Raw genomic sequence first — 20091 nt, 5'->3', positions numbered from 1 at the left:
AGCCGGGTCTTCCTGTTTTGCAGGGGAGGAAATCTTGGTGTGAGAAGCCAACCCCGAGCAGGGCCTGCTTCACGGGTGTGTGACAAGGGCAGCCACACCGGGACCCGGGCATGGGAATGCCCCGAACTTGGTTTAAGGCTCTGCCATCACTATCCTCAAATTCTTAATATTTAACAAGGCCCCACAAATGAACAGCCGGTCAGCTCCCACATTCTGTTTATTCTTTGAATTTTCAAAAGTCTTATAACACAGACTTACTTACTTCTACCGTTTGTTTTTTGTGGTTTTTGTTGTTGTTGTTGTTGTTGTTTTAACAAATAACTTGTTTCATGGGCTATTTACACTCTATGTGACCTGGCTGGGATGTCCTAGATTCTCAAAAATGTATTATTTAATGCACATACCAAGAATTTCTTCACCTCATTCCTAACACATGTTCCAACCTCCAAAGCAAAATGTGCCCGGTGTGAATGTCAGAACCCCATGGCAAAGACACAGATGTCACTAGTGGGTTAAATGGAGGAGTGATGGGACAGGTGCGTTCTAGCCTCAAAGGTTGGTAGAAATCTGAACCACTCACCTGAAACACAGTTCTAGATCCGCAACCTATCCTATTATATTCACAATAAAATGTACACCTCCCGAACACAAACACACATCAGTACATACACACGATGGTATAACACACGTATGTTATAACCTTACAGCTCCAGACGTCTACTGTAGCCTCGATCCCAAGTACATTACAAACATCAAAGAGACAATATGGTCCTTATAGTGCTGTCCTCCCAAAGGGTTTCTTTGCAGAGGAAGAAAATATACGCGTGTACAGCTGAGAGCAAATAGTTACTAACAATCGTATAGAGACTGATACAGAAAAAATGTTCTTGATACAGAGTAGGATAAATCCTTGTAAAAAAAAATATATATATATATATGTGCTGTATTACCTGTAATGTTTTTTTTAAATATACATACAAACACACACACGTAGATACACACAATCACATATACATAAACGTGTGTATAAATGTAGATATGGAGATTACTGCAGGTGGCCAGGCAGGATTTGATCCAAGGGGCTATCTCACTGGACAAGAGTCACGTCCCCTCTATGAACCACACAGTCTCCTGACAGACAAGGGGTGGCTCAGATCAGGTCATCAATGAGGACTCTATAGGTCTCCCAGGATCCCACTCTGGGGGGTTAAGGGCAGCCCAAGAAGTTCCCACACTAAAACGCTGTCTCAAAAACAAATTGGCCCTGGCCTACTTCACTGTCCTCACAAGAAACTCTAATGCTCATTTGGCACAGGTAAAGCAGATAAACAACTAGATAGAGATTTTAGAATACGGATATGGAGAAGGGTTATGGATCACTTGCAATGCAGGAATTTTTTTAAGTTTATTTATTTTGAGAAGTGGGGGGAGAGAGGGAGAAAGAGTGTGCACCAGTGGGGGAGGGGGAGAGAGAGAATCCCAAGTAGGCTCCACACTGTCAGCATAGAGCCTGACACGGGGCTCGCACCCATGAACCATGAGATCACCACCTGAGTCAAAATCGAGTCTGACACTCAACCAATGGATCCACCCAGGCACCCCAACCCAGGAATTTTTTTTAAGACTTACTTTTTTAGAGCAGTTTAAGGGTTAGAGGAAAATCAAGGGGAAGGTACAGAGAGCTCCCATAACCCTCCTGGCCCCACACGTGCACGGTCTCTCCAACTGCCAGCATCCCTCACCAGAGTGGGACACTGGTTACAAATGACGAATCTGCAATGACACGTCATAACCACCCAGAGTCCACAGTTTACATTACAACAGCATGGCTGACTCCTGGTGTGGTACATTCTGGAGGTCTGGACAAATGTATGATGACATGTATCCACCACTATAGAGTCATACACAATATTTCACCACCCCAAGAATCCTCTGTGCTCTATTTATCCTTCTCTCTCCCACCCCTGGCAACCACTATTCTTTTTCCTGTCTCTACAATTTCGCCTTTTGCAGAATGTCTTTCACCCCGTGATATGCCCTTAAGGTTCCTCCATGTTTTTTGTTTTTTGTTTTTTCTGATTTGACAGCTCACTTCCTCTTCTTTTAAGTAATCTCTACGCCCAATGTGGGGCTCAAACCCATGGCCCCAAGATCAAGAGTCACACACACACAAGATCAAGAGTCACCCAGGTGCCCCTACAGCTCACTTTTTCTTAGTGCTGAACGATACTCCATTGTCTAGATGTACCACAGTTGTTATTTATCTGTCCCCATACTGAAGGATATCTTAGTTGCTTCCTACTTTTGGCAATCGTGAAGAAAGCTGCTATAAACATTTGTGCGCAGGGCTTTCTGTGGACATAAGTTTTCAACTCCCTTGGGTAAACACCAAGCAGGGCCACGGCAAGATAGTATGGAAAGAGTATGTTTAGTTTTAATTTTTTTTAATGTTTATTTATTTTTGAGAGAGAGCATGCAAATGGGGAGGGGCTGAGAGAGGGAGAGACAGACATGGAATCCAAAGCAGGCTCCAAGCTCTGAGCTGTCAGCACAGAGCCCAACACGGGGCTCAAACTCACAAACCTCGAAATCATGACCTGAGCCAAAGTTGGACGCTTCACCGCCTGGGCCACTCAGGTGCCCCGAGTATGTTTAGTTTTATAAGAAACCATTAAACTGTCTTCCAAAGTGGCTGTAACTATTAGGCCTTCCCACCAGCAATGAATAAGAGTTTTTTTTAAATGCCATTTCTGACGTATTCATCCTAACACTCTCCCCGACGTGAGACTGAGGACCTTTTACAGGACAAAATGGAAATTCAAGAGAAACGTTCCATCCTCTTTAAATCTCTTCTCAGCCCCCCGACACACGGTGCATGGTCAGGCTCCTTGGGATTTTCCCACTCTGAAAGAGAAGCTGTTTAGTGAGCCAGGCTCTGTGACCACCCATGATCTGAATTACGCACAGGTGTTCAAAAACACAGAGGGATCCAGCATAATTAAGAGTATTAAGCAATCATCCCAGCCCAAGGAGGCAGTTGAAGAAAAGAAGAACAGAGTTTGGGCAGCACTTTGGGAAATAAATTCCACAGCCTTTCACCAAGTTGAAATCTTGGCTTTGGACACACATAAAAATGAGCCTGGCCTGATCTGAGCTCCCAGTGGACATCTGCCAGATCACAAAAATTGACCCAATTGGCCTGCCTTACCACAGAGAAGACCGCTGCTCGAAGAGCAGTTGGTACTGCTGATAAGAGCCAACATGGACGGACAGGACAGCAGACAGGAAAGTGGCAGACGACGGTCGGCGCAATCCAGGGTGGGAGTCTGCTTTCAAGAGATCATTTCGTCAATGCGTTTTTAAAAAATAACATCATAGCGGCCTTCGATCTGATTTCCTTCTTTTATAGCCTTCGATCACTCTTTCTTTATGTCCTACAAACCGCAGCTAATTATTCCTTTGTTTTGTCTCATGTCACCTTGGTACTATTGTAGAGTAGTAAGACACCTGCTCAACGCTGCCCAGGAAGGAATGTCTTTGAGGGAGAACGGCTTTAGAAACCCCTTTGCAACAAAGAAGGCAGTGTCAATGTTTTCCCACAAGATTTCAGGAACCTAGAAAAAGATGCTCTGTTACAAGTATTACTTCTCTTTAAATAAACCATTACCAAGTATAACTTTGTTATGAGAAACTCAAAAAAACATTTTTTTAATTAAAGCCATTGTTTAATAATAACACTGACTCTAATGGTCCCTGTTTAACACACACCCGCCTCTAAAAAGAGCATTGTCCAAACATTCCCCTTTGTTATATTTTACCTCTACTCTTTAGGGAAACCCAATCTACCTTTAGACTCATTTTGTTTAACATCTCTGGTCACTTACGCTGTTTACTGAGTATGTGATATGCCTAATAAAACGTCAGCACAAATATCCAAGTTGTCTAGGAGGAAAGAAAAAGTTTTTCCAACCTTCCCTGGCCAGTCTAGGTAAACATTTCTCTATGACCCAAGTCACTTAGCCATGCTGACACAAATGCCTTCTATCTTTCCCCTCAAATTACAAAAGATTATCATTTTACTCAGCAATAAGCCTGACTAAATCGAAACTCTGTACATCAGAATTAAATATGTTCTAGCTACTCAAAATGAACAGTGTATTATTTATCACTAATATTTAATGACAAAAAAACTGATAACTCTCTCTGGTTCTACCACTGATCACTGATTTCATCTAGTCGCGCATCATCGATTCCTTTGGTCATTAGCATAATCACAGAGCATCAACTCCGGCTTATGCAGCAAGTTTGATAACAGAGCTGAAAGTAGACACACACTATTTTAAAAACATGTTCCGATTTTCATCTGAGTATATCTTTATTTATATGGCTTTCTTACCATAAAGATGCCAGTCCTTTAAAATATGCAGAAATCACTTTCTACACTGAAGAACAAGGTGCTATATCATAACAAGGATACAGAAGTATAAAGCGCCTGTTAATTAAACATCGCTTTTTAACTTGCTACCCTGCATATGTAACTGTTAAGTTCTAAGCCAAGTCTTTAAATAAGAATGAGAAAATGGCTAGGCTCCTTCAGATGAATGCCTCGCCTGGTTTTTTTTTTTTTTTTTTCTCCTTAAATGTAAGAGATCAACCACTTGATACATTATTTTTTTTTTAAATCAAATTCCCTGGTATTGATTTTAAAGCCTCCCCCCCCCCAAAAAAAAATAAAAAATAAAAAACAGTCATAAATGAACGAATTATGAAGTCTGAGTCAGGACTGATAGTTTCACATTAATCCTAAATTTCAACATGTAATACTGCAGAATGCGGCTGGGATCCAAATGTAAAGAACTCGTCTCAAATAATATTCAGCACTTCAAAAGGCTCAAATGGGAGAATGAATAAACTACAGCTACATGTATCCACACGGATGAATTTCACCAACTCTACTGAACAATAACAAAAAAGCAAGTTACTAAAGCACACACACAGCAGAACCCCTCAAGATAAATCTTGAACATGAACAAGAAAACTCTATATTTGGGGGAATAGATGCATATGTATTAAAGACATAAAGAAATCCAGGGGATGAAAACCAGCCAGCTGAGAGCAGAGGTCACCTCCAGGTGACAAGGACGGAGGTAGGATTAGGGCAGATATGCCAAGAGCCTCTTCAACCTGGTTGAGAAATGTGTTCTTTCTGAGCATGAGCCGCAGGTACATGGGTGCTCACTGACTTATCCTTTAAATTATACCTTTTTGGTGTCGTGTATTTCATAATAAAAATGGAAAGATGTAAGCGCACAGTTTTAAGACAAAGAGCTTTGTAAATATCTGCCAGATTTCTCTCATCAGAAGTTATTCTCAACTCAAAGATCAAAGTGCTTGAGGCCATCACATTGCATTTTATTCTACAATCGGGCACTTGTTAGAACATTAAATGCTGCATCCCGATACAAAATCCATTTTCGGTATTTTCCAAAGTGCCTTACTGCTTCCCTCAAGAATTGTTCTACCTCGGTACTCTGCTATGGCAAAGTCATCTCTGACACAGAGATGATCTTTCCACTCAAAGTGACTGCCCTGCTTCCTAACAGAAACAAAAACGAATACAGACATCTGACCTCTCTTGAAGTATCTTTTGAATTTTGAGTTGATGTGAATATATGCACAGGAAGAATAAGCTGGAAACACACCTTGTGTATGATCTGGGGACAAAAGGGTATAAGAGAAGGGTAAATTTTTGCCAGATGGGGAATATATCCCCCTCACATCCCATCCCCCACCCCCTTCCTGGAATATTTAAACCTTGTGTAGCAGTTGCCATAAGACAGCGAGAGACAAACAGGAGAAGCCCCCCAGTCAGTGGCAAGGACGATGGCTTGCTCCTACAGGTATAAGAATTTGTTGTAAGCTTACCAAAGTTACGACTGTGCATTTACTGTCAACATGCATCATACTGCACAAAAGCCATTATTTAGAAAATAACACGAGCATATTTAAGCGGTTGAACCCTTCCTAAACCCAGAGAGGCATGCACAACAGCAGGTCTGCAACAACATGCCTGACGAAGGCCATAAAGGAAAATCCGAAACTGAACCGTTTTCTATTTCCGCACACTAGCTTCTCTAAAATGGTGTACAGTCGCACAAAACAGCGATACTCTCTAGAGCCGCCCCATGCCCATCCTCTCAAGGTCCAGCTAGCTTCTCTCCAGATAATTAAATGCAGCAGAGCCTGTATTAGAAAATTTCTACCAGGCATCACTAAAAAGGGTCTGTCACTGATTCCCTAATGATAAGTCAGTTAATTATTTAACCTTTCTTAATGAAATGATTAACATCCTTTCCACAAACAAGGCGGAGTTAACATCACGCTGAAGAGCTCATCGACCAGTGACAGTGGTGATACCACTACGTGTATCCTTCTACGGCACCTTCTATATTTTCTATCAGTTCCATTTTTTTTATCTTTTATAGAAACCCTTTATTCAAGGGGAGAGACAGCTAGTTGAAAAACTTGACCCACCAGAGGTGTTTTTTTTTTTTAAGTACTTCAGTATTAAACAGAAATAGAAGAACTTTGTACAACAGCTATATTCCAAGTGCCACCTGAACCTAGAGCGAAAGCAACTGTCAAGTTCTAAACATAAAAACAGTTGCCACCTTTTTGGTATCTACTAAAATCAAGCTATACCCAAAGTCAAACGCAATCTTTTCGTATTTTTTTTGTTTATTTCTTTAAATTTAGGTGAGGGCATTTCAGAGAAACGCTCTACTGGGTAACTTCAAAAGGCACCGTTACTAATACAGACAAAACAAAAAAAAAAATGTCTGTACAATTTTTATTTAAATAACTCTTTTGATCTTAGTGGTTAGATCTTTAGCTGAAGCCCTGAATGTTTAAACAATCTATCTTAGCATTTTATCTTCCTTCATCTCATAATCTCGTAGGATGCACTCTTCTTAGGATTCTGCTAGATTTGCGTGGCATCGCTGGATGACGTACTTCCATCAATATTCCTGCAGACCCCATCACGTACAATGAGAAAGGATGTCCCAAGATGGCTGGGGAAATCAAAACACTTGTGCCAACACGGTTACTCTAATGAGGAAACAGTTTGGGTTTTAAAATTAAGATGAAATACACACAAGAAAAAAACTTCAGAAAGGGGCCATTGGAAACATGGATGCGAAAAAGGCATAACGCAAAAGGAAATGGCGGGTCCTCGGTGAAAACCACCAACGTTCCAGCTCATTCCTACCACTCTGTGGAACTCTGGTGCTCTTGTTCTGCCTCTGTTCCCCTAAGCATCTATGTTGGTTTTGGTGTTTGACTCTGAAAAAGGGAGCCTTTTACACCCCTCAGGTTTCGTGGGGTCCAAACAGTTAAGGTAAAGCCTTCAGAAGAATTGTAGGCTTTCATCCCCAGAGGAGACCAGTTCTCCAACTTTGGTGGGTATGAGACTCACGTGGGGAGCTGTTTAAAAACGCAAACCCTGGTCCCACCCCAGATACGGCACATCCAGGAAGAGTGCAGCTACATCTCGGTCTGCAACTCAAGCTCCACTGAGATTCCAATGTTCGTACATACTTAAAGAACACCAGTTTTGATTCTTAATCGAAATCCAAACACATTAAAAGTAATACAGGCCTCACAATGAAACAAAAATTTAATCAGTAAAATCCAAATGGAGATAAAGACTTCAGTTCCAGAATCTCTAGCAGCATAAATCACTCGGTCCACGGGTCTCCGGTTTGTGGCCTTCAGAATTACCAGGGGAAGTTCGTTTCAAGCGCATTCTCACATCAGTCAGCACAAATTCCAATATGAGAAGCTCTATTTTAATAAATGCTCCGACACACATACAAACACACACAATGACCTGGAGGCAGGTCCCTTTGAGACGTGATGAATTAGGACCAAATGCAACTTCCTCCCACTTCACACATGAGCATCTGTGTTCCATCCCTGTGCTCACCTGTCCCCAGGAGAGGAGGCTGCCAACACCTCTGATCAGGCATCACCAACTCAGGGGAGGCTCTGGGACAATCAAAACACATGCCACATCCTCCCTCCCCCCACCCCACCCCCAAAGAACTGTAGTCAGTGTCCTGATAACAACAAGAACATCTTAAAGGATCTGAGTAATAACACAACACCTGTGCCATTCGATCATGGAGGTCAAAGAACATACCTTAAAATACTACCCCTAATTCACAGGCAGGAAACCTGGAGCAGAGAAAATCACATTATGACTCAAATGCAGAGCTGGAAGGGGAGAAAAAGAAACCTCAGGAATTCAGTTTTTGAGTCTGATGCTAGAAATATTATTCCCTGTCTTGGTAAATAAAGCTGATCACTATATTAGCTAAAATCAGGTAATCTAGCAAAATACAGATGTCCACCTGACTTACAACTAATCTATAAATATGAATCCAAATATAAAAATCAGGAGAAAAATCTGTCCTGTCCTAAGTAAATCTATTCTATTTAATTAATTTAAACAGAAACCTAATAATGCCAGGTTTATACCCATTCCCCCCCTCAGTAAATTGTCCCATAACACACTAAGCGCTGATATCTACACACTGGTGAAATAAAAGAGAATGACATAAATTGTCTAGTCAGTGATCCCTCCATTTCAGCTGCTTTTCTGAATTAGCAGCAGTTGGAGGAAATATACCCATCAGAATGCTCCTAAGGAGAGAGAACTAAATAGTACACAGAACACTTGAACACAATTTTGTATGTATTCATGTTCCTTTTAAAAAAAAAACAAACTCTTTTATTAAAAATGTGATTTGGAAAGAAAGCGCAATTAGCTTCACACAGGCACTGCCGAGATGTTCGCGAACACACCAGACATATGTAAATATTTCGTGATATCAGTTCCATTTGAGTAGACCTGTCAAGATATTTACAGGGCTTGACAGTACTTCTGTCTTTAATTAAATTTTTGCCTAGATACTTTAATGTAATTTAAATAGATTATTAGTTGTCAGGATCTAATATAAATTTTGTTTACGATTTAGTTACTTTAAGTACTCAGATTGAAGAAACTAATTTAACCCCATGACTGAGCAGCTTTAAGCATCAAGAGAAGGCCACTAAAAAGTCCCCACTGCCCTTTGCACTTTCCCAGTAATCTTGAATTACTACAATTTAATTGCAAATATCAAGGCACTAAAGTGAGCCCCCTCCCCCACTTTTTGAAAACAACACAGCTCAGCTCATGGAGAGTCCTAAGGAAAAACCCATCCACAATGCTCAGGTACCAGGAGTCTTTCTGTCAGGCAGTGTGCTCTCTCCCAGGGGCTGGCTAGGTAGGAAATGTTTTTCTCACTTTAAATCCCATAAAATAACTCCCAAACAAACACCTGTTGTGCACCAGGAAGGGCATGTATTAAAAACTGACATCAGGGGATTTCAAAAAGAAAAACAAGCCTTGCAGAGACATCCACGGCTAATTTGGTCAATAGATCTCCTGACTGGGTAAAACAGCGCAAGGCAGAGGATACAGCTTTTGGCACAACCTTCTTCTAAATGGGAGCTGGCTTCTAACTACAACCCGAAAAATGCCTTAGCACAAACTGACTGTAATTAATAAGAATAATTTATTAAGGAAACAAAGAACACTGTCTAATTGTCTTTCCCGGCTGCCATGTACTTCACCCCACTGTACTTCCTCTTTCCAGAATACCAGCCTCATAGCCATAACTGCAAGAACATTATCTATAGGATGAAAAACCAAAACACGTCTTGAAATCAAACACTCCTTACAACATTTATTTTTAGCTTTGGCGACACAAGCCAAATCTGCTTAATTTCCATTAACCACATTGTCGCATGCACATGGAAATAAACTATGTACGTCCCGGGGTGGGGACAACAACCGTCATGCATAAGATATCCCATAGTTGGCCAGGTTTTCCCATTTCGGGAATTCACCTTATCTCATGGCCTGCCGATGTTCCAGCTTTTGGCACCTCGAACCTTAATTCATCCGGGTACCATGGAAGAGAAATCTTTTTAAAAATCAGTTTAAGATGGCTCCTTGGATAGCACGCGTATGGCCAAGTGGACTAGGGACCAGTGTAACCAGTCACAAGAAAAATCATTTAGAAAATACACGGGCCCAAATGCAAACTTACTTGGCTTGCTGGCTTGATTCAGAAATTCAGTGTTTGATCACCTGGTGGGATTACTACCATCAACTGAAGAAAAAAAAAAAATCCCCTGCAAATAGTAAAAGTATATGTTGGCTCATGTCTATTCAGCAGATGCCTCTCATAAGGTTATTTTCTTTAGAAAACAAACCTCTACTTGCTTGAGACCTTTACACACTTGAGGTCCAAATAACAGAAAAAAACAAAAAAAAAAAGCTGGCTTAGCGAAAATGGCATTTACTATGACTGAATTCTATAAAAGGAGTATGACACCTAACAGGATAAGAAAGGAAAAGAAAAAGCCCTTAGCAAAAACATTTTTTTGCAAAACAAAAATACCACCTGTGCAAATCTAGCTAGGCTCTCAAACCCTTTCTCAGCCACAGAGAAGCAGCTCATGCTCAAAGCCTTGAAGTTGCAATTAAATTGTAGTAATTTAAGATTATCAGGAGAGCAAAGGGCAGTGGGAGCTCTTTGGAGGGCTTCCCTCCCCTCTTAATGCTCTTCAGTCAGGGGTTAAATGAGTTTCTTTAATGTAAGTACCTTAAAGTAACTGAATCATAAACAAAATTTATACTGTTTTCTGACAGCCTGCAATCTATTTAAATTTTATTAACGTGTGCCTAAAATTATTTTTAAAAGACAGGACTCCTGCAATGCCCTGTAAATATTCTTGGCATACCCTCTGAAATGTAATCGGTAGGGTAACAACTAACATTGTCTGAATACACATACTTCTTTCTGATGCGGAGTCTTACAAGATAACATTTCAAAACTGAGTTGGAGTCTTAAGTAAAACAAGAAAACTAAACCAACAGCACAATAAGATTGGCTGCAAAGAGGAAGCTGGGTTCAAAAGAAGTTGTCACATCTGCTATATTCACCCTTCTCTTAATGTTGGCATTGGACATGCTGTGGCATAAATATATTGGTTTAGGAAATATCACAATTCTTCTGTTAATTTAAACAATTGCTGAAAACAGACGTATCCCTCAACACAGCCTCAGAACACAAATTTTAGGCCAGGGTAGAGTCTTAAGAAAAGCAAGGAACAACTTAGTAACAGAAAACCATACCTAGGCTCAATATTAACCCAGTTAACTTTTGTTATTGTTGGTACAAATGATTTAACTAGAAAATATTTACAGCTTCTTAAAAAACATTACATATTGCACAGAATTGCCTAATAGCATCTATGTGTATGTTTAACCCACATTGTGTAATTACACAATAAAAGCTATATCCAATAAAAGCTACACACTTTGAAACATGTTGGGCACTATGGTTATGAAACTGACATAAAAAAACATAAAGTGTTTACTGTGTGATCGACATATTAATTAAAAATGCAATCCTTAAATGACAATCATTTTTATTCTTCTTTATGTGTTCCCTTGTCCTATTTCCCACTTTGTTCTACTTAATTAAAAATGACATTTAATTTGGGGATAGTTTATAGCAAAAAAAAAAAAAAGGGTTATAGTTTTTACTCCAGCATTTAAATATAAATACAAAATCTTACAGACAACTCCAGCAATATGACCCCCTTAATTTGAGACAGTTAATTTCAATAGTTGATGATGCTTTCATTATACTTTGATAAACTTGTAAAAACAAAATGCTAAAGTAATTGCTGTTACTACTCCCTTTAAAAATGTAAAGCAGTTAAATTTTCCTAGACAACAAGCAAGGACAAGTTACAGAGAACTTGAATAAAAGTAGCAACGTGGTCATGTTGAATGTCAATCTAAAAAAAGAGGTTATGTCTAATCTGGAGAATGCTCCCTCTCGCCTTTTTAAATTCCAAGAGTGGGCTGACACAAAACTTCATCACCAGGGATTTTTCTTTTTTTTCTTTTTCTTTCTTTCTTTCTTTTTTTTTTTTTTTTTTTTTTTTTTTGAGCTTCACATCAGATTTAAACCATCACATACAAAACCTTGGCTTTCCTGACCAGGCAGATCTTCTAAACTTGATGTGAGAAAATGTTACCTAACTCTAGTGTAGGAGTCTAATGTTGGTAAAAAGAATTCCACTGCACAGTTCTGGGTAGCAAGGCAGCTTCTGGAAGACTTAATATTCATTTCATACCTTTCTGCGTGCATGTTGTTCACAAACAAGACTGTATTAGAAAAATAACTTATTTAGCAACTCCACATCCATAAAGAACTCAAAAGCTGTTAGTGTTTCCTTCCAAGTGAGCCTTAGCTCGCACAACAAAGATCAGCATTTGCAATGGTCCATTTCTGCATTAGTGAATATATAGCTTTGCTGCTTGATCGAATAGTCCAGGGTTCTCCATGTAGAGCTCCTGACAACAACCCAGCAGCAGGTCTGTTTGATCTCTCCTGCTTCCTTAATTTGGGTTGTCAAGGTTCAGCAGTTGGAGGCTGTTTACTTTACTTTTCCAAAAAAAAAAAAAAAAAAAAAAACCTGATTGCTTTCTCTCTCTCTCTCATACAATGACTAATCCAAAGTCTAAGGGGGGAAAAAATGCAGCCAGTGGTAAGATGCTAAACCTTTTTTTTTTTTTTCCCTCTGCAGTGAGAATTTAACTGACATCTTCTGAGTGGTAATAGTTGAGTTCTTTTTTATATTTTTAATGTTCTTTAATGAGGAGATGTTTCAAGTAGAAAAGTCAGAAAGAAAGAAAAAACCCATTCCAAATCTCTGAAACTGTAAGCCCAATTTTCTTTTCCTGGAGAAAAGAGATGGGTATTTCCACTTTGAGAATCAAAACTCCAGTGGAATTCTAAAAAAGATTTGATACATTTCTCTCTGGAACTAAAAATAACAGCAACTCCTGTCTCAATTATGCAGGCTAACCCCACTCAGAAAACACCTGAACTCTTACCATTTCTCTTCAAATTCTACTTAAGACATCTCCCCCCAAACTGACTATCACTATGGAAAAACGAAGGGAAGGAGATAGAAGGTAAAATTTTTGCAAGGAATCTTCAAGATATTTTCAGCGGTAGAAAAAGCCCTTAAATATCCTTCAGGTTTTTTTCAATTCAGCTATTGTGCAAGTCCTAAATCCTACGGACAACCAAAGGTAAAGTGTAGATGGTTTCAAGGTACAGACTCCTTCCAAAAGGAATACAGAATGCCCTTCCAGCATTCCTGTTTTAAAAAGCAGTAACAAAAAAGGAAATCCGAACTTAGAAAATACCTGTGACCGGACAGGAGAGCAACACGAGCCCCTTCTAAGTGGGCTGGAGACGCTTAAATGCAACCAAATGAAATGTTTACATTAATTTCATTATTCTGCCCAAGCCTCACTGATGAGGGCTGGGGGGGGGGGGGAGGGCAGGAGGGGGTAGGCGGGGTGTTGGGAAGAGGAAGAAATAAGTTTCATTTCGGGTTTTCTGGTCGAGCAAAAGGAAAATGAATTAAAACGAATGCGTAGGATGAGCCCAGGCTAAATCAATACACTTTGTAATCAGCCCAGCAAGGGTATTTGGACACAATGACTTGGAAATAATTAATAGTTATAAGAGGGGAGTGGGGTGAGAAGAGGGGGGCGAGAGATGTCACCATATTTTATCGGAGCACTTTACACTACAGGCTAAACTTTGATCTTCAGAATCTCGGATTTAGGAAAGGGGGGGAAAAAAGGAGAAAGTCCAGTGTTTCGAAGCACCTACCAGCTTGAGGATGGGCACATTCCAGGCTCCGGGCGCCTTATCCCTGCGCTCGCGCCGCCCATGCTGGCGCTTTGGGCACAGAGAGCCCCCGGGGGCTCCAGGGTATCTTTTGCCCCCGCCCGCGTCCTCGCCCCAGCGCCCGCGGCCGCCTCGACTTACCGGCAGAGTCCGGGGAGGGAGTGGGAGCGCCGCCTTCACGCCCGCGTAGGAGGCGCCGGCAGCACCATGGTCCCCGGCGCCGCTGCCGCTGCCCCTTGCCCGCTTGCTCTCCGTGCGCTCTCTTCCTCTTGCAAACTTTCGGGTTCTGCGGTCGACAAGAAACCGGGGCGACCCTCAGCAAGTCCTCCTGGCTCAGGTTGGGGGAAACTGAGGGGGGTGGGATAAGTGATGAGGCTGGGGGACCAAGACAGAGAGGACGGCGGGATAGGAGGACCCAGGAGTGCGGGTGGACGGAAGGGAGGATGTGGCTCAGGGAATCCCTGCAAGGATCCCGAGACCGGGAAATCGGCCCGAGCCGAAGTCTCAGCACCTTCCCCAGGATCTTACAAAGTTGCAACAACAAAAAAGGAGGGGGGAGGAAGGGGGGAAGGGGGTGGGAAAGGGATACGATCGCAGGCGCAAGGTTTGAAGTTACAACTGTTTATTTAGTCCTTATTCTCACAGGGGCGGGAGCTGCGCGGGAAAGGGGGGGGGGGTGCTGCAGGCTGCGATTTCAAAGCAAACACTGGGGAGGGGGCATATGACTTTGTTTCTGGGCGCGGAGCTCCCCGGCGCCCGCGTGTGTCACCGTCAGTCTCCGGGGACCGAGGCGGAGCTCACAACAGGTGGGGAGGGGGACTCGCCGAGGGCCAAAAAGGAGAAGGAATCAAAGTTTCCGAGCGGCGGTATCTGGGGAGGAGGGGGGCGGGAGGCGGGGGCGAGGGGAGGCGGAGGCAGCGAATGACCGCGACCCCGAGGCAACTGGCAAACTCTCCGCTCCCCGGCGCCACCGCCGCCGTCCCCACCCAAAGCGCACGCAGTCCCGGCTACCGACTCGGCCGAGTCCTCTCAGCGGGACGGCGATGGAGCGCAGGGAGCTCGGGAGGAAGGCGGAGTGCGGGCGAGGGATGGAGAGCCATCGGCTGCCGGGACCGGGCCAGAGGGACCCGGCGACTCCCGCGCGTCTCAGGACAGATCCAGGCTTGGGAAACCCCCCGGTACCCCAAGCTTCAAAGGAGAGTAAACCCCGAAAGTGTTTGTGGTGGAAGGGAGGAGACCCGATGCGGCGACTCCCCGCAGCGCACCCCGTTCCCATCCCACCCGCGGAGCTGGCCACAGCTGTCGCGGGCCTGTCCGCGGCGAGGCTGGGTTCTCGGGGTCGAGGGCGTGTGAGGGTGCGTGTCTAGGTGGGGGTGCGCGAATGTGTATCCGAGTTTTCTGTGCTCCGGGGGATGGCGGCGGACTGTCCCCGCCGTCACGTTCGTGGCCAGGCGCGTGTGGCACCGAGGATGGCCCCAGGCGCGGGCCCCAGGGTGAGGGCATCCCGTCATTACAATCCAGGGGCACCGAGGGGGCACACACTGGCGGAGAGCGAAGGGAAAAAGTTTGCTCCAAGTCCAAACTTCGGGCTCCAAAGGCTCCCGGCGCGCGCCCCCTCCCACCACAGACTCGACCCCGGCCTCGCGCCCGCCTCGCTACTCGATTGGCATCCCGACGCCCGACATCGAAAGTTGCGCCAGGCGGCCTGGGCTTATTGATTTCTCTCCCGCAGCGATCGCCCAGAGCGCAAAGCCAGGCGCGAAGGGGCCGAGGGGAAGAAGATCTCGCCTCCCCGCCGCTGCCGCCGCCCCCCACCCTCATTTGACTTATGGAAATGGACCCAAGCTTGCGGGCGCCGCCGCCGGAGGCCCCCGCCCCCAACCCCCGCGCCGGCCGGTAAACCCTCCCCCACCCCCACCCCCCCCCCCCGCCACCGGAGAGCCTGGGCCCCGGCCCCGGGGGAGAGAGAGGCTGAGAGGGGAGGGCTGGGGGGAGATGCACGTGGAGCCTGGAGGTGGAAAGTAGTTTTTTTTCCTTTTTTTCTTTTTCTTTTCTTTTCTTTTCTTTTTTTTTTTTTTTTTGTGCTGGTTGTTGTTGTTGTTTAAAGTGGCGGAAACAAGGCAGGAGGCAGCTTGGGAAAAAGTGGAGCAGAAATGGAAAAATACAAACTCACCCGCTGCAAATGGTCTCTCGGTGCAAACTAAGGTGTTTTCGGGCCTTTCCCCGCGCGCGCCCACTCCCGCCCGCGCGCGCACCCCCGCGCACACACTCACTCGCGCACACACGCGCGCACACACGCACTCCCGGACGAGGGCCGGGCCGCCGCGAGTACAGCATGCAACCGCCACACAATAAATAACAATAGATTCCTCCGCTCCGGACTAGCTTCCCGGAGCCCAGCCAGCGCCAGTGGCGGCGGCGGCAGAGGCGCGGGGAGCGCCGGCCCGGGGGCGCTCCCCAGCCCGCCTCCCGGCCTCCTGCCAGGGCCCCCTTTCCGCCTCACGCGACCCCAAGGCCCCCCGGCACCCCCAGAGCGCGAGCCGCCACCGCCCCCTCTCCGGGCCACACGGGCGCTGGCGCCCACCCTGCTCCTCCCCACCCCCCCCCACCTCCCGGAACAAATAAATAAATAAGGCGCGCGAGAGAGGCCAACACGTCGCGGAGGGAGATGTTGTTATTTTTTGCTGTTGTGCGTCCCTGACGTCACATCCACCTGCTGGGTAAACAACAAGGCTCGCAGCAAAAAAAAAAAAAAAAAAAATCGCAATTGGCAAAGAAGGGGGGAGGGGGGCACGGCCTGGGGGGGGGGGGCGGGTTCCGGGGAGATGAGAGTAAAGGGCGTCCGGGCTGGATGGGGAAGAGGAGAGGGAAGCAGAACCCCACAGACCAGAGAGAGAGGAAGGGAACGCCAGAGCAGTCCCTGGCCAAAGAGGGATCTGGCAAGAAAGACCTGGAAAAATAAGGGGCATGGGGGAGGGGAGGATCCCTCGCAAGATGGGGACTTGGGGGGCCCATTCAGACACCAGAAAAAACGAGAGGGAGAGTGTTAACAAGTAGGGACGAAGATAGGAATGCGATGGCTATTTGCTTGGTTTCTGAGCTAAAAATATAGAAGGAAGGAGAGAGGGTAGGCAAGGATGTGAGTTTCCTCCAGTTAAAAGTGAAAGTGTTTTGCCATCAGTGACAGTTGAAGGAGGGGGAGGTGGGGGTGGTATTTTCAGCCCCCTTTCTCCTTCTCTCCCGTCCTCCCTCGGTCTCTCCTCTTTCTTTCTGCACTTTGTCCAATGAAAGAAGGCGAGTTCGGGAGGTGAAAGTTCAACAGAAGGACAAACCCCTGTTTGCAGGGAAACAGAAACCCGCCAGCGAGGGGGTTTTCCCCCTGTATTCCTGAATCAGGAGAGTGTAATGTGGGAGAGCTTTCCCCCTCTTCCTTGTCAGACTCACTGCTGGAATGTGTAGTTTGATCCACTTTGGGGGAAAGTGGCTGCTGCATCAGGAGCTGTGCTCTTGCCACGGTTTCTCTTAGGAAAACGCCCAGGGGCTAGCATGTCAATCAGTTGTTTAACACAAATTACTTGCTCTCCCAGAGATCAGTCACATGCAGAAAGCTCTGTCCAATTCTTTGAAAAGGTGAGATTTTTTTTTTCTTTTTTTCTTTTTGCTGTTTTGAAGTTTGGTGGAATTTAGAAATTTTAAGGAGTAAATTAAAAGCCTGAATGAGATGTCTTGAAATATACATATACATGTATAAAACAAAAGACACTGGTATTTCTTTCGTTTTTATCAACACAAATTGAGAAGGAAGACTTTTTGTTTCCAAAATGTGACTTAGAAAGATAGAGGGTTCCATGGCTTGTTGTTGTTAACAGAAATAATTTTTTTCAGGCCCATCACCCCAGATGCTGCCAAACTCCTAAGCCAGCATTTCCAGCTACTGGCTGGCTGGTATAACAGGCCAACTCTTAATGAGAATGTATGGAAAGCCACTCCTGTGGATTCCTACAAAGTACTTGGGGGGGCGGGGGGGGGGTGGAGACAAGTACTGTTCATTCCTTGAGACCAGCACAATTGTAGATTATCAACATCCTGAGAAGGTTATTATAAGTTCTTATGTATAATGTCTTTTTACAAATATTGTTAAACATTCATTTACAGAAGAATTTTAAATCTCTATTGCAGTAACAGTGTAAGACTACCACTGTAAAATTGTATCTGTTTTGCAAATAAAAAAATAACAAAGCCATTTACTAGTGTTACAGAATAAAGCCAAAGAAAGGAAGACTGTACTAAGGTAATTCCAGCATAGAATTCATGTTGAACGCATGCTGTGCAAGATTCTATGCTATCCAGACAAGACCATCCATTGGATCTTTTAGACTAGAATACAGATAAAGAAAATGCATTTTAGTTTGTATAGAACTTCCTGGCTTTCTAGAGACTAGGGTTCCTGTTATCTTTGATTCAAGACATTAAGATATTAATGACATACCTTCTATATTCTAGACCATAGAGTAGGCGGTGATGGCTACAAGAATAAATAAAATCCCTGTCCTGTGAGGAACTCACAGCCTAAAGCTTTCAGTAATAATATCTAATATTTATTGAATGTTTACTATGACCTAGGCATTGATAAAAAGCTTTATGTCAAGTCAATTCATAGTTAGAACAGTCCTTTAACATCACTGGAAATTCCTGTGCTGAATTCACATGGAATTAAATGGAAATCTACAAAGCAGCCAGTCTGGGGGGGGGGGGGTGTTTTCCATTTTTAAAATGTTTATGCCAGATATGTGTATGGTATGTGTTGGGTTGCAGAATTATAACTCAGGAGAATAGCAATTTATTTAAATGTGACAAATTTATTCATCGTCTGTAAAGAACAATTCATGTTCCAATACCGTTTTCCAGATTGGATGGTGAGTTTTTAAAAAATTATTGGTATTGCCATACTAAAACGATCTTTAGGTTCCTGCTGATCTTATTCTGCATTTTAACTGCCTTAAATTCTACATTCACTTGAAAGAGGGGGCCAAAGTCAGACTGACAACAAGTTTTGCAGACAAAAGGAAATCCTGGTTGTAAATCCCATGATATATTGTACTCAATTTTGTATATAATACTGTCTAATGTGCCACCTTATTAAAGAACTCCATATCCATTTGGCTTACATTAGGGGGAAACTTAACTGCAGCTTAACATATTGTTCATTTTCAACACTGTCACGTTACATTCATAGGGAGCACATTTTAATTTCTTTATCTGTAATCAACTGGAAGTTTCTTTTTGTTAAATTAAAGCAAGAAGGGCTTTTAAATAAAGGGCATGGGGGTAGGACGCCACCTTTTGGTGGTAAAACAAATAGAAATCCCCTTTTCAACAGATGTTCCTGACATAATTGTATTTTAATTACACCAATGCAAAGGTGCTTGTCCCCGTTTGATTCTGTTTGAAGTAACAGGAAAAAAAAAAAAAAACTGTGAAAGGAAAATTGGGAAACTATCCTGAACTGCAACCAAAATTTCCTCAAAGGTATCAGAACATGTTAGGGCCCTGTCACATACAATTGCCTATACCTCAGACACCAACTTTGTTCTGCAAGTACTTTGTTGATAAATGTATGCACATTTGGGGTAACAGAAACTGGGGTGGACATTTACCACTTAACAAGATACCTGAATGCTTTTATAAGTTTAGAGTTAACCGGAAACTTTATATTCACCTAATTCAGTGTTTCTTTATAGTTACCACCTTCCTAATATTTTGCCATATCTGCATAACATGATAGTTACTGAATAATTTATGTAGTACACTCACTGGACTACAGCTAATATGGCAAGTGTATTAAATATCTTCTTTACATCAACCTACGTTTTCTATTACTACTTTAAATGGGAAATCACTATTGCATTCCATGAATTCAAAACAAACACGATGAAAACAAAGTCGTCAATTCTTTTGTTAGAAAGAGAGAGTGGCAAAAAAAAAATTACAAATTACAACTAACTTTTTTTTTAAAAGGGAGAGTTGTAAATGCTGCAAGTGTTAATAACGTGAGTGTCAGCAGAGAATTTTTACTCTTTGTTTTTTTGCTTTTTGGAAAAGCTGGAAGGATTGAAATTTTGAAATTGATAGCAGAGGGAGTATAGCTGTATGCGATACAATGTTACCTGTCGCCATCCTAGTGGCAAGTCGAGTCTCATACTAACCAAGTACAGTATTTCAAATTAGAGATTGGTTAGTAGCTGGACAAGGA

The 20091-nt window shown here is 43.4% G+C and overlaps 1 protein-coding gene across 2 annotated transcripts in view; it reads right to left on the bottom strand.

Moving 5' to 3' along the window:
• Positions 1–13954, bottom strand: part of FOXP1 (forkhead box P1) — a 591936-nt gene extending 577982 nt beyond the window's left edge. Inside the window, exon 1 of one of the 2 annotated variants that reach the window (XM_053219058.1) lies at positions 13821–13954. The gene's annotated coding sequence lies outside the window, so the exon portion shown is untranslated. The remainder of the gene's footprint in view (positions 1–13820) is intronic. The other variant, XM_027042471.2, reaches the window with a different exon arrangement.
• Positions 13955–20091: the final 6137 nt, after the last annotated feature.

The sequence above is a fragment of the Acinonyx jubatus genome, chromosome A2 (assembly GCF_027475565.1).
Source record: "Acinonyx jubatus isolate Ajub_Pintada_27869175 chromosome A2, VMU_Ajub_asm_v1.0, whole genome shotgun sequence".
NCBI lineage: Eukaryota > Metazoa > Chordata > Mammalia > Carnivora > Felidae > Acinonyx > Acinonyx jubatus.
The sequence above is the reverse complement of the archived record's forward strand: the minus strand, read 5'-3'. Positions and strand labels throughout refer to the sequence as shown.